This window comes from Saccostrea cucullata, unplaced genomic scaffold (genome assembly GCF_032062105.1).
Source record: "Saccostrea cucullata isolate Sc308-1 unplaced genomic scaffold, CSIRO_AGI_Scuc_v1 ctg3524, whole genome shotgun sequence".
NCBI classification, from domain to species: Eukaryota; Metazoa; Mollusca; class Bivalvia; order Ostreida; family Ostreidae; genus Saccostrea; species Saccostrea cuccullata.
In genome coordinates this window covers 167,815-181,845 of record NW_026921010.1, presented here as the reverse complement: position 1 = coordinate 181,845, position 14,031 = coordinate 167,815, and the positions used below count along the sequence as shown (strand labels likewise).

Sequence of the window (14,031 nt, the reverse complement as noted above, 5' to 3'; positions counted from 1 at the left end):
AATAGTGAATGCATGCTTTCTACATATTGGTTCTCATAACCAATGCTTGAACCTGATTGAGATTCAATGGCCAAAGCAGGCACAGGTGCTGAGGGAGAGTTCGACTTTTTGGCAACAACTACATTCTCTTTGTTGGCGATGCTTCCTAAAGGACCTAGTTCCTGTACTGCAGGATTATCGTCAATGGCTGCCGCTGGTCGCTCTTGCCTTGACCTTTTTGACCTTGATGCTTTCCTCTCATGGTCTATGCAATTCCTCTTATTCTTATTTTTTGGTGGCATTTCCGCTCGTTAGAGTTAATAATAAACATAAAATTACGAACTTTAATTCACAAAAGACAAACTTTTTACTTTTGTTACGCGTAAAATTAGAAAACAATATATTCAAATATGGCTGTCGTGTCTCTTTAAAAAATCGGACTTTAAATCCGGCACATTCCAGAGAAAATATATACGCTGGATTGAAATAACATTAAAAACATACAACTTTAATATCCATGAACAAATTTTAAATATATTTAAGACTAATGCAAAAAAAATTTTACCAAAAATTTTATAATATGAAAAAAAAATGTCATAGAAATATTTAACGTTCTCTATGTCCAGCAAGTTGTTCTGACAGGCCAAATCACTGGACTGTTAGCGCATACACCTAATTACAGAATTAGGCTTTTGTAATCATTTAATATGTATATTCTGACAAAATACTGAGAAATCCACAACTTCAATTCAAATATTTCAAAATGGCAAATCCGTGTTGGCCTAGGTACAGTCTATATTTCATTGGCTGGTTTGACTTGTTTACTTTCTTGCAAGCTTCCTGCAAACAAAGAACGAGTGCACTTATGGGCCCCGGTAAAATGTGAAAAAAATAAACTATCAAATTAAGCAAAATTTTTGATCGCAAATCATTAACTGATATCTTAACCGTACGATTCAACAAATTTTACCGCTGAAATTCACGAATATACAAATAACAAAACCATAGAATGTGGCAAGGGTCAGCCGACATTCGTGATTTTCTATAGTAAATCGAGCACGGTCATTCATTTCAAAGCTTTTGTTTACTATGAGTCTAACTTTGTACAAACTTGTGCGAATGACAAAAGACGCATAATACATTATATTTTATAAAACTTGTGTGAAAGTAGGAAATTTGTACACGATTATATTTTTCCTATAGCTAGTGAGTGTTATTTACCTGTATGACCCATGTTGAACCCACGTGTGGAATGAATAATTTAAATACTGATAGTAACGTGAGTTCTACTCATGTAAACGTTCCTCAAACGTGCTCACTATAAAACATCGGCAGGTTTTGTATCATTTAGTCAGTCGTGCCGCTTAGAATTTGCATTTATGTTTAAGAAAACGGGAGGGTAAAGAGAGTTTAGTGCCATTTATAAAAGTGTCAAACATTTTTAACATTCTTGCAAGACAATGATTCAGGTATTGAAAGCCACCTAAACACTCCTCTTTAATTTCTAATTCAATGAAACTATTGTTGTATTTTTTTTTCAAATACAAGAGTATATACCAATTTATTTGTTTGATCATAATGGCTACAGGCAACTACAAAACTTCATTATTTTTTTTTAAAAACAGATTTGGCAAAAAGTAACATTCCACAAACGCGCCCAACTATGATCCACCATCAGATTGTTTAAGTGTCGATTTAAATATCTGTTCGCCTTGAAACTAAAAGAAGGTTCGGTACGACTTTTCCGGATTTAGGGTATCCATAGGCATATAAAAATATTCAATTGTTTCAGATCAATGCTGATTTAGGTGATGCTTAACGTCCATTTTAATCAGAAATATACACTAGTATCTAACTATTCCCAAAAGAGAACGATTTGGTAAGATATTCTAAAGTAAAATGGTACATAAAAAGGGCCCATTAAGTATTGCTTAAGTGCACTTGTCCTTTAATGTTTCCTACGAACAGCAGATTGACTTGTGTGTTTTTACAATGTTATTGCAACCATATTTTGAGTTGCTGCAAAATTGCTGCGAGCTTGTAGAAAAGGTTGTAATGTTGGCCGCAAAATCGCAGCTAGCAGAAATAATTTGCGAGCAAGAAATCTTTCTCCCTGCATACAATTTTGTTTGCTGAGGTTGTTGCAAACATTACACATTCTTAGAAATGCCCATACCAGCAGTTCAAAAACCAACTTTAGAAAGACATACAACTTGTACATAAAAATGAATAACTTTATGATATTTCAATACATTTTTACTTTTACTTACCAAAGATTCATTTTTCGTTCTGTGTAGCTGTAAAACAAAATTTGAGACTAATCACAAATGGACCGTCTTATTTATTAATGATTAATGTTTTTACTCTATTAAAAGTTTGATAGGACTTCCTTCCTTCACGTGTATATTTATTGTGACAAGACCTTTCAATCTGTTTGTCTCTCTGTCTGTCTGTTGTCAACTTAAACCTAGACCATAACTATTGAGTGGGTTGACATATTTCACAAGCGCATTTTTTGTGACAAGACCTTTCTTTAGGTACCTCCAAATATGACCTCTTGACCTTGACTTTTGAGTTTGACCTACTTTTACAAAAAATACTACACGTTAACATTGGCAATAACTTTTGAACAGTTGGAGCTAGGGCTTTCATCCTTCACATGTATATTCATTGCGACAAGACCTTCCAGCTTTACAAATATTTGACATTTTGACATTTACCTAAGAGTTTGACCCACTTTTTAGAAAAATTAACATTGGTTTATGCCCCCAGATCGAAAGATCCCAGGGGTCTATTCTTTTTGCCCTGTCTTTTTGCCCCCACCCATCAGAACCAAGTGCTTTCAGTACTTTCACTAAACAACAAAGATTATCCACATTTTGCACTTTTTAACCTAGCCCATAACTATTGAGTGAGTGGGCTATGGCTTTCACACTTCACAGGTGCATTCCTTGTGACAAGACCTTTCGTTGGGTACCACCAAATTTGATCTCTTGACCTTGATCTAGGAGTTTGGCATACTTTAAAAAAAAAAACCCATATTTTAACCTTGGCCATAATTTAAAATAGTTGGAGCTGGGGTTTTCATCCTTCACACGTACATGTATATTAATCGTGACAAGACCTTTCAGCTGGAATAGATATTTTTGACCATGATCTAAAAGTTTGACCAACTTTTCAAAAACTTTTAACATTGGTCATAACTTTTGAGCAGTACACATTTCTTGACTGGGTTAGAGAGAAACAGTCGATCTGTTGGACCTGTGTAACGTTGAATATTGACCCGAGTTGAAAATTGAACTGGGGGTATTTTTTCAACGTTGAATATTGAGCCAGGGGTGTTTTTTCTCCGTTGAAAATTGAGACCAAAAGCGTTGAATTTATACCCGAGGACATTTTTCAACAGCTTGATAATTTTTTTCTTATCCCTGATGACCACAACAAGTTGAAAATTGACCCTGTTGAATATTGACCCCACCTCAGAGTTTGAACATTATTTGAACTTGGAGGTTGTTTTACGGGATTTATCAGTATCTCTATACTTATATTTTGGTTTCAACATTTCCCTTTTCAAGAGTACTAGAAATAAACTATCATCTCGTGTATATATGTACATTTTGATCAGTGCACGATTTCAGAAATCTTTAAGCATGGCAGTTAATTTTTTGATTGATTGATTGATTGTATATTGTTTAACGTCCCTCTCGAGAATTTTTCACTCATTTGGAGACATCACTGTATGCCGGTGATATTTTTGACAATACTTTCTAAAATCCATAGCATCGATAAATAACTACAAAACTATGAATAGGGCATAAACACAAGTCCTGGAAATTCGGTGTTAAAATAAGACATCAATCAGCCAAACTTGTCCATGAAATTTATTAGGACCCTACACTCTAAACCAAACTTCTAAACCAGGCATTCCTTTCTGTTGGAAATATAAGTATTCATTAATATATATAGAAATATAGTAAAGAGTGTTCGGCAGTTTTTGTAACGGGTACTTGCCCTAAGGCCTCCCTCATCAGGGGTCCACCTTAGCAGTGTATTCTTGTGGTAAACATGATTTCAAAATTATATCATAATCGCCTTTGCTTTTGTCTTTGCTATAAGCTTTTATTGGTTCCGAGGTAAATATTTCTTTGCATCTTGTGTCTGTTTTCGTTTCGTTCCAGTATTTTCAGATGCATTTTTTAGTCCGTTGACTCTCGGATTATATTTTGTAACCATAATCAATTTATTGTGGGGTCTCCAGTGGCCATTACTTTTATTTAGGATCTCATTTCTCAGCTATGTTAAGGACGGATATGGAAAATGTGACCTTAGCACCGTTTTGATATGCATTACTTCTTTTAAAAAAAATTGTAGCAAAGCAACTGAATACCTGTATAACATGTAATATAGCTATCCATAATTGATAGGACTGGGCCGTAGTTATTACCATTTATATCGCATGTATCAGCTGTTTGTTACTTGACTTTTATGAAAATAGAATTGTTAAGCTGAATTTAGTAATTTACCATAGTGTGAGGGCATACGCTTGTTTTTTTTTTTTTTTTTTTTTTTTAGAAAAAAATTGATACACATTAAAAGATGTTTATTTCCTTTACCTAAAAAGTGCTGGGAGCTAGTCTGCGCTGTTTGCGAAGTACTGAAAATTTTGCCAAAAATGCTTATAATACCTAAAAATCTACTTCGCTTAAATTCTGTTATAAATAAAAATAATGTAATGCAGACCAGGATCAGCTCCCAACACTTTTTAAAATATACACTATATAAGCAATCAATATTCCGAATTTCAGCTCAAACAAAATAGTCTATGCCCTTGCACTTTTGATGTAAATAACGAATACGCTTATCGTTTTTGCGATATTCTCTACATTCCTTGGTTAGATTTAACAATTAGCGATGATATCATATTTATTCTAGCATTCTTGTAATTATCAAACCAGTGAATCCAACTGTGCTGCGTCATGTCAAGGCTGATGAAGTCATATTTGACACAAGACTTTCTTCTTTTACTCGACTGTATTGCTATCAAGTATTGCAATTTTACAAGATTTTATAAATAATTTATAAAATAAATAAATTCAAGTTGTTATTTACGCATCATCATGTCGTTAATTATTTGTGCCTTTTTAAATTTCAATGACGTCGCAAGTAAACTTCCAATGCGGTACCAGGAATGTAACCTTCCTTAACGTAGCTGAGTTCTGTCAGTTCCAATTATTCCTGTGATAATAGAATCAATTTCTGTATCAGAGAAGCCTCTCTTTGACAAGTGTTTCTTAAAGTCTTGTAGAATAATACTGAGATCAGTGTCATTGGTATTTCTCACATGTCTTTTGGCTCCAGCAGATTTCACTAGATTGGCCGTCCATCAAGTCCATGTCGTGTGTGACAGACAAGATTCCAGACACTTGTTCAGATAATGTGAAAGCGGACTTAAAACACATGTTGGAAAAACATCGTTCAGTGTTCCAGAGTGACATAGGTACGGTTAAGGGTATTGAAGCTACACTCAACTTAAAGCCGGACGCTAAACCAAAGTTCTGTAAAGCCCGCTCAGTACCGTATGCTCTCAAGCCTAAGGTCGAGGCTGAACTGGACAAACTAGTCAGAGATGATATCATAACCAAGGTGGACTACAGCGAATGGGCAACGCCTATTGTCCCTGTCATCAAATCTGATAAAAGTGTGCGCATATGTGGTGATTTCAAGGTGACACTGAACCCTGTTCTTGAAATCGATCAGTATCCGCTGCCCCGCATTGAAGACGTTTTTGCGGCACTCGCAGGTGGTAAGCGATTCACCAAGTTAGATTTACGACATGCATATCTGCAAATGAGAGTAAATGAGGAGTCGCGCAACTTATTGACAATAAATACAGAGAAAGGACTCTACCGCTACAACCGTTTAGTTTATGGTGTGGCCTCAGCTCCTGCGATCTGGCAGAGGACCATCGACACAGTCTTACAGGGTCTCACAGGCGTCAAATGTATCATTGATGATATGATAATAACGGGCTCATCTGAGGAAGAACACCTGAAGAATTTGGAAGCTGTATTAACGCGCCTAGATGAATACAACATGCGTGTAAACTTGAATAAGTGTGAATTCTTCAGAGAACGTGTTTCTTATTGTGGACATGAAATAGACTGTGAGGGTCTGCACAAAACGCAATCCAAGATTGAAGCAGTTGTCAGTGCGCCGAAGCCGAAGAATGTTTCTGAGTTGCGATCATTTCTGGGCATTGTTAACTATTATGCCAGATTTTTGCCCAACCTTTCAAGTCTTTTGTACCCGTTACACCAGTTACTGTCCAAGAGCCGGAAGTGGTCCTGGTCTAGCGAATGTGACAAGGCATTTTCTGAAGTCAAACAGCTTATTACCTCTGATGAGATTTTGACTCATTACGACCCACAGCGAGAGGTGCGATTAGCATGTGATGCTTCACCTTATGGTTTAGGGTGTGTATTATCCCATGTCATGGATGACGGATCAGAGAGACCGATAGCATATGCATCTCGCTCATTGTCGTCAGCAGAGCGGAACTATTCACAGATAGATCGTGAGGCTCTGGGGATAGTATGGGGTGTGAAACGTTTTCATACATACCTCTATGGAAGACACTTCACTTTATTGACGGATCATCGCCCTCTTATGTCCATCTTCAGCCCCAGCAAAGGTGTATCAGTCACCACAGCAGCACGCATGCAGAGATGTGCTCTGATTTTATCAGGGTATGATTATGACATTATGTACAAAAACACCAAAGCGCATGGAAATGCAGATAGCTTATCGAGGCTACCACTGTCTGACTGTGAAGCTGATGATGATTATCAAGATATTGACTTGATGTACCTACCACAAATTGAAACATTACCAATCACCAGTGACCGTATTAGACAGGAAACTGGACGTGATCCTGTCACTGTGAAGGTATATGGTTATACCATGAATGGATGGAACTTTTCGGTCAAAGCAGATGATAAGGAGTTGTATCCCTACTTTACGCGTAAGGACGAGTTAACCATTCACAATGGATGTTTGTTGTGGGGAATGAGAGTTGTTGTTCCAACAAAGCTTAGGGATCACATACTTAAGGAGCTTCATTTAGGTCATATTGGAGTAGTGAAGATGAAGGCATTAGCTCGAAGTGTGGTATGGTGGCCTGGGATCGATCTTGATATAGAGAGGATCACGAAAGCATGCTCAGGATGTCAGGAATTCAAGCGTGCACCTCCAGCAGCTCCCATTCATCCGTGGGAGTGGCCCACTAAACCTTGGGAACGTATCCATATAGACTTCGCTGGGCCTTTTATGAACTGGATGTTCCTAGTAGCAGTAGATGCACATTCTAAATGGCCCGAGGTCATAATGATGCGCGAGACGACATCCCACAAGACTATTGAGGTCTTGAGAAGTATCTTTGCTAGGAATGGTGTTCCTACGGTGTTGGTCAGTGATAACGGACCTCAGTTTACGTCAGACGAGTTTGGAAACTTCATTCGTACCAATGGAATAAAGCATGTGACTTCTGCTCCATATCATCCTAGCTCAAATGGATTAGCGGAACGTTTTGTACAATCGTTCAAGTCCGCAATGAAGTCAAGCAAGAAAGATGGAGGTTCTGTGGAAACGAAGTTATCTAACTTTTTACTAGCCTATCGCAACGCAGCACATTCAACTACTGGAGAGTCACCCGCAAAGCTATTCATTGGTCGTTCATTGCAGTCACGACTAGATTTGATAAAACCAGACATTGAACAAAATGTTAAAAACAAACAGTTTCACATCGCAACTAAGAGATCAAGTTCATTGCGTGTGTTTGAACCTGGGCAAAGTGTGATTGTTACGGACTACCGTCACAGTTCAAAGTCGGACTGGGTACCAGGAACCGTTCAAGAGCAGACGGGACCAGTTTCTTATAGAGTACAAGTTGGGGACAATACATGGAGAAGACACGTGGATCAGATACAGGATTCTTCACTAAAGAATCAGGGAGTTGTACCCAGTGATCTTGAGAAGTTTGTGCCACAGGTACATGTACCAACTCCTACAGTTAGTGCTAAGCTGTCTAGTCCGGAAGTCCTTCCGCAAAGTCCGAAAGTCAGGCAGTTGAGTCCAGAGGTCTTCAACAGGAAGAAAGCTAATAGTCCTATCCAGGAACAGAAATCTCAGCCAGAAGTTAGGACCGAGCCTACAACACTAGCCAGACAAAATCCAAGACGAAATGTTGGACCGCCCAAACGTTTCAGTGACTTTGTTACTTTCAAATGAATTGTGCATTTTGTTTTGTATAATGGCACAGTTTTGGGGCACAATAATCCCCGTGCCTTTGTGTTGACCAAGAGGTCATTTTCACTTTGTATTACTGTATTGTGTTGAATGTATTGACCTGATAAAACATGTCTATGAAGTTTAAAATTTGAAATGTGTATATTGCCCAAATTTCATTCAATTTCAGTTCTGATTTAAATTCTTGTGGGAGTCAAAATTAAGTGGGGAGGAATGTTATAATTTAGTTAATCTGATATTTTTAATCCGGAATTATATAATCTTCTTTTGTTGGTTCTGTAATACTGTGCGTACTCTTACAATAAAGTAGTTCCAAAATGGCATCCTTCTGTGGAGCACATGTGTTTTGACTGTGCACGAACCCATTGTCTAAAAAGACATAACATTTACCTTTAACGAAACCTTTGAATACCGCTGGGTTGTTAGAACTTTCTCTGTGTAGATATTGGAAATTGTTTGTTGGTTTTATGTAAGATCTAATATCAAGTTTGTTTGATTCTTGAAATTTTCTTCCTTTATACTTTTGTGTCTAAAAAGTTTACTGAATCAACAGAGATTTCAAAGGCGAATTTTGAGTGCAGATGACACCGATTGCCAAGTTCAAAGAAATCGAGAATCTCAGTCTCAGAACCATTGAAATTGATGAAACCATCATCTCAAAATCTGCCATGACACAAGTTTTTATTAACAAATTGAAACATCGCTAAAAGGGGAGATCACCCCCGCTTTCAATCCTCTACTTAACAAAATAAATACGTATTGTGAGGTTCGTTTTTGAACTGTTTGATTAACTATGCCAAAAGATCACTAAACCTTTCATTTTGAAAAAAAAAAAATCCATTTTTCAAAAAGTTATGCATAACTAAATAAGCATAAAAACGTACGTGCATCATGCGTTAAACTCTCAGAGAGTTAGGATCCAATTTTTTTCTTTTTTATCAAGTACTACCTCTTACTTTCTTTCTTTGACTACACTGTAACGTGCCTGTTGAAAGGGGGGAAGAGCTAAACCAATTTCACTTTGTTCAATGCCTATATTAATTATGTGTATCTTTGCAAAAAAATGGGGGTGGCTAAGAATCCCTACCCCCTTCCCCCTTCCCGACGCCCATGGATTAAATCAAAGTTGAAAACCAAGTCATAAATATGTGTTTTTATGCTGTTGTAGTTAGAAGCGGTTTCATGATCAAAATTCCACGACCCGACTCAGTTTTCAACGGACTTGGGTCTAAATTCAACATCTTAGGTCTCAGTATTTAACGTTGAAAAATGACCCCCGGGTCAATTTTCAACCCGGGTCAAAATTCAACGTTACACCGGAGTGCAAGCTATGACCTAAGGCAGTAGGCCGCGGGCAACAGGTTGCACTCCGGTCAAACAGGTCGACTGTTTCCCGAGACTTCTGTCAACAACTGTTTTGTTATACTCCTACCAAATCAAATTCATATATTTAACAAAAGTAAAATTGTTTTGGGAGAGAGAGACTTTATCATGTTTATGTGTAATTAAAATATTTATCAACAATCATGAATCATAACAAACAAGAATGACATAACAAACAGTTGTAAAGCTACTAGCTTTGTAAAAGAATACATTTCAATTCTACAATTTTGAACACATTTTAATTGCTAATGGTAACGTTACATCCATGAAAAGAAAAGATTGATTTTGTGAAAATCACGCTAGGAATTCTAATGCCCGCGTTCTCAAAGTTTCCAAAGAGTGGGTTGTCAAGAAGGAAAGCAAGTTCTTCGTAGCTAACATCAACAATATCTGAAAGTACATTCGAGTATCGACTGGATTTCTTCCTCGTTTGCAGCAGCAAAACTAACATCGGCCATTTCTGTTTATCTTAACGCCATGTTTAATTTATTCGGCACTCCTCGGCTGATTACATTTAAATCACGATTATGCGATCAGCCGAGGTTTGCCGAATGAGGAAAACATAACGCAGTTTAGCGCCATATGACGTCAGCTGGCAACAGTATACAGTTAAAGTATATCATTGATGGAGTCAGCAAGATTTCAGTTCCCCAAGAGCAAGTCTATTTCCCGAGGCACTTGCGCCGAGAGAAATAATCTTGCTCGAGGAAAACTGGAAGCTTGCTGACTCCCTCAGTGATATACTTTAACTGTTTTATCATACTGATACAAACAAGACTTTTGAAAAAGTTATATTCAATACTCGCCATTTCAGTTGTCGTTTGCTATCAGTAAACTGGTTCTTTTTGATTGATATCGGACTAGTTGAGTTGCGATGCATTTTGATTCATTAATGAATATTCATGAGTTAATTCGGAACATTTCTAAGTTTGTCGTAAGTTCAAAGAAAATGCTAAGTGTTCCGAATAGGTGTGTATAGTTCATAAAAAACGAACTTTTTTTGCAGTGAATCAGTCTGTTTTGCAAGGAATCTGTTTATTCAAGGTGAATTTTCAGGAAATCAGCAAAATATATCGATTTACTTTTATATAGTGAAAAATCAGTAGAGGTATAATTATCTTTTTTAACAGTCAATTTAAACAGTTCCTTGGACCGACAGTCGGAGAAAACAGTCGAACTGTTGGACCTTTTAAAGTGAGAAAATATTATATATAAAGACTGTTTAGTAAGGGTATAACAATTAGAACTAGGGCTATCATATTTCATAGGTGTATTTCATGTAAGAAAATCTTCCTGATCTTTTGACCTTGACCTTAGAGTTTGACTCACCTAAAAAAATTAATCTTTACCATAATTTTTTAACTGTTAGTACTAGGGCATTCATATTTCACAGGTGTGTTCCTTGTGATATGGCCTTCTATTGGGTACGTACAAACAGCTTTGACATTTTCGCCTTGATCGTGGTTTTGTCACAAGGAATACGTCTATAAGATATAAACGCCATTGCCCAAACCCATTCAAATGTTATGGGCAATTCTTTTTTGCAGAAAAGTAAGCAGACAGACATACAGAAAGACAGACGGACAGGAAAAAAATGTACCTACGAATCTTCGATTTCGGGACATAAAATAGACAATTATCTTAGTGAAATAAATGATGCCTCCCTATGATAGCATATGCAAGTTAAACTCCGAATTCTAGGTCAAAAGATCAAAATTCTTGGTACCCCCAAAAAGTTTTTTACAAAGAAATAAATCTGTGGAATACAAAAGCACTAGTTTTTACAGTTCAAAAGTTATGGTCAAGGTTAACCTTTTTAAAAAGTGGGTCAAACTCTAAGGTCTAAATTTCAAATAATTATTTTATTATCTAAGAAAAGGTCTAATCACAGTTAATATATATGTGAATTACCAAACTCCTAGCACCAGCTATTTTAAAGTTATGGTTATGATTAAATTTCAAATTTTTTTTGTATAATTGGTTCAAACTCAAAGGTAAAGGTCACGTGGTCCAATCTGGTGGTACCGAACGAAAGGCCTTGTCACAAGGAATGCTTTTGTGGACAAAGAGACAGACAGACGCACGGACAGGTTAAAAACTATATACCCCCGAATCTTCGATTACGGGGGCATAAAAAGATAATTGCTTCTCAATTTACAACTGTTTTTTTTTATTCTTCTACTGCAATCTTAAACTGATGTTATGAAAAATTATGCATGCAAATTCTATTTCAAAATATCCTGTTGTTACATGTATACCTCGGAATGATACATTCGGTGAACCATGTACACTCAGTACTCCGCGGACAGCAATATCTTGTACCAATACAACAGTGGTAACCTTAATCCGGGCACTGGCTATCCGAGTAACACGTATACGTATCATCTAAAATTGTATAATATATTTTAACATCGAAATTAAAACCAAATATTTTATTTACAATCATGTAGTATAATCTAAGGAATCAATGTCTAGTTAGTAGAGTATGCCGGAGCATCAACGATCGTTGGAAATGTGGGATATATATTTTGCAATATATTTACATATATACTTTACATATTATTTACATATATAATTTATAACGGGCAAAGCCAGAATATTGATCATGAAATCATATCAGCTTACCTGGTACTTTCAAAATGTTATCACAGAGAAAACAAATTGAAATGGAAATATACTGAAATCAGATCGAATCGTTACGTAACCCTTTTAACGAATATGCAGACAGACACATTGATGCAAGGACGCCCTATACCTTATTCCTGCATGCTACTAGTAATCTCCTCTTATCAACCATTTGATAATTAGAATTTTAGTCAGTTCCTGTACCTCCATAACTATTTTTTTTATATAACAAACTCAATGGATTATATACAAAGTAAAAAAGTATGCTTTTGAGGTTTCTAATGAATAGTGTCATGTTAAGCAATTGCAAAATAATCAAAAATTACAAATCTTTCATTTTTACGAAATCACCTAATTATATTGCACATAATGGTAGGTCCGTTACAATAATATTTTACTAAGAACTTTTTAAATAAAAGCTACCTGTTTTTCTTCAATAATAATAGATTTTTAATTTCCAAAGATAATATATTTGAACAAAACGATAATTTATATTCCTAGGAAACTGGTAATATATCAATTATATTTGGACTGAACGATCGATCCCTCTCACTGATAATAACATTTTTTTGTATCCGTCACTGGCACTTGTTTCGGGAAAAATTTAAACCCATAGTACTATATAATAATAACACAAGAGTATATTACTCCGAATTACACTCAGTACCCCCTTCTCACAAACGCACTCATTTACACTTTCATAGGAAATGCACTGGCAAGCTATTTATTACCAGGTACTATTTTCGACGCTATTTACGGAGATAAAAGAAAAGAAAGACATGCATGCCATATATAATTTATGGCAAGTTAATTTCATAAAAATGAGCTAAATATAGTTTTACAGTTGATAAACGTAGTTTATCAACTGTAAACTATAGTTTACGATTCGTTAACTATAGTTTTCATCTGTAAAACTATACAAACTATTGTAAACTATGGTTTACGAATGCTTATCTAAGTTTATCTGTCTCTCATTAAACGTTAACAATAGATTTTGTTGATAAACACAGAATCACCTCTGTAAACTATCATTTACATTCGTGAACTATACTTAAGAGTTGGTTAATTCTAGTTTCAAAAATCGAAAAACTGTATATATCATAAACGATATTTTGCAGTCGCAAATGGTTGTTTTAAGTGTTTTTTAAAGATAACTTTTGTAAATTATAGATTATCGCATAAACTATAATTGTTTACAGATATGAAATATAGATTATCATCGTTAACTGCAGTTTACGGACCGTAAACTATAGACTACAGTCGATAAATGTGAAACTATGATTAGCTAAGTTTTGTGAATTTGGCGTGCCATACATATAGTGTATTGCTCTATAGATAAATTATCGTAGAAGGAAAATTATAATAAAAAAAATTGCCAGACGTGCATTTCCTCTGAAAATGTAAATGAGTCCGTTTGCGAGGAAGGAGGTACATGTACTGAGTGTAATTCGGAATTAGATACCTTGTGTTGTTATTATTATATACTGAAAGGAAAAAGAAACGCATGAGAACAAAATATGCGAAAATATGTTGACTAAGTGGCCGAAAATTATAAAAATTGGTTAGACGTGTATTGTCGTTACTAAGCAATAAAATTGCTGGTCAAAACTACTCAACCATGGAATGTATGGCGTCACGTGGGGAAGTGATTTTTAAAAAAAAAAGCCAAAATAAAAAAAAAAAAAAATCCGTGAATATTGATAAGTCAATTTTGTGATCGCAATTTATAGTGCAAAACGA

General features: G+C 35.8%; 1 long non-coding RNA gene across 1 annotated transcript; it reads right to left on the bottom strand.

The window, feature by feature from the left end:
* Positions 1-638: 638 nt before the first annotated feature.
* LOC134258966 (uncharacterized) lies at positions 639-13,229 on the bottom strand. Its single transcript, XR_009990251.1, has 3 exons — positions 11,925-13,229; positions 2,250-2,276; positions 639-819 (listed from the first exon to the last, which is right to left on the bottom strand). It is a non-coding gene; the product is annotated as an uncharacterized LOC134258966 (long non-coding RNA).
* Positions 13,230-14,031: the final 802 nt, after the last annotated feature.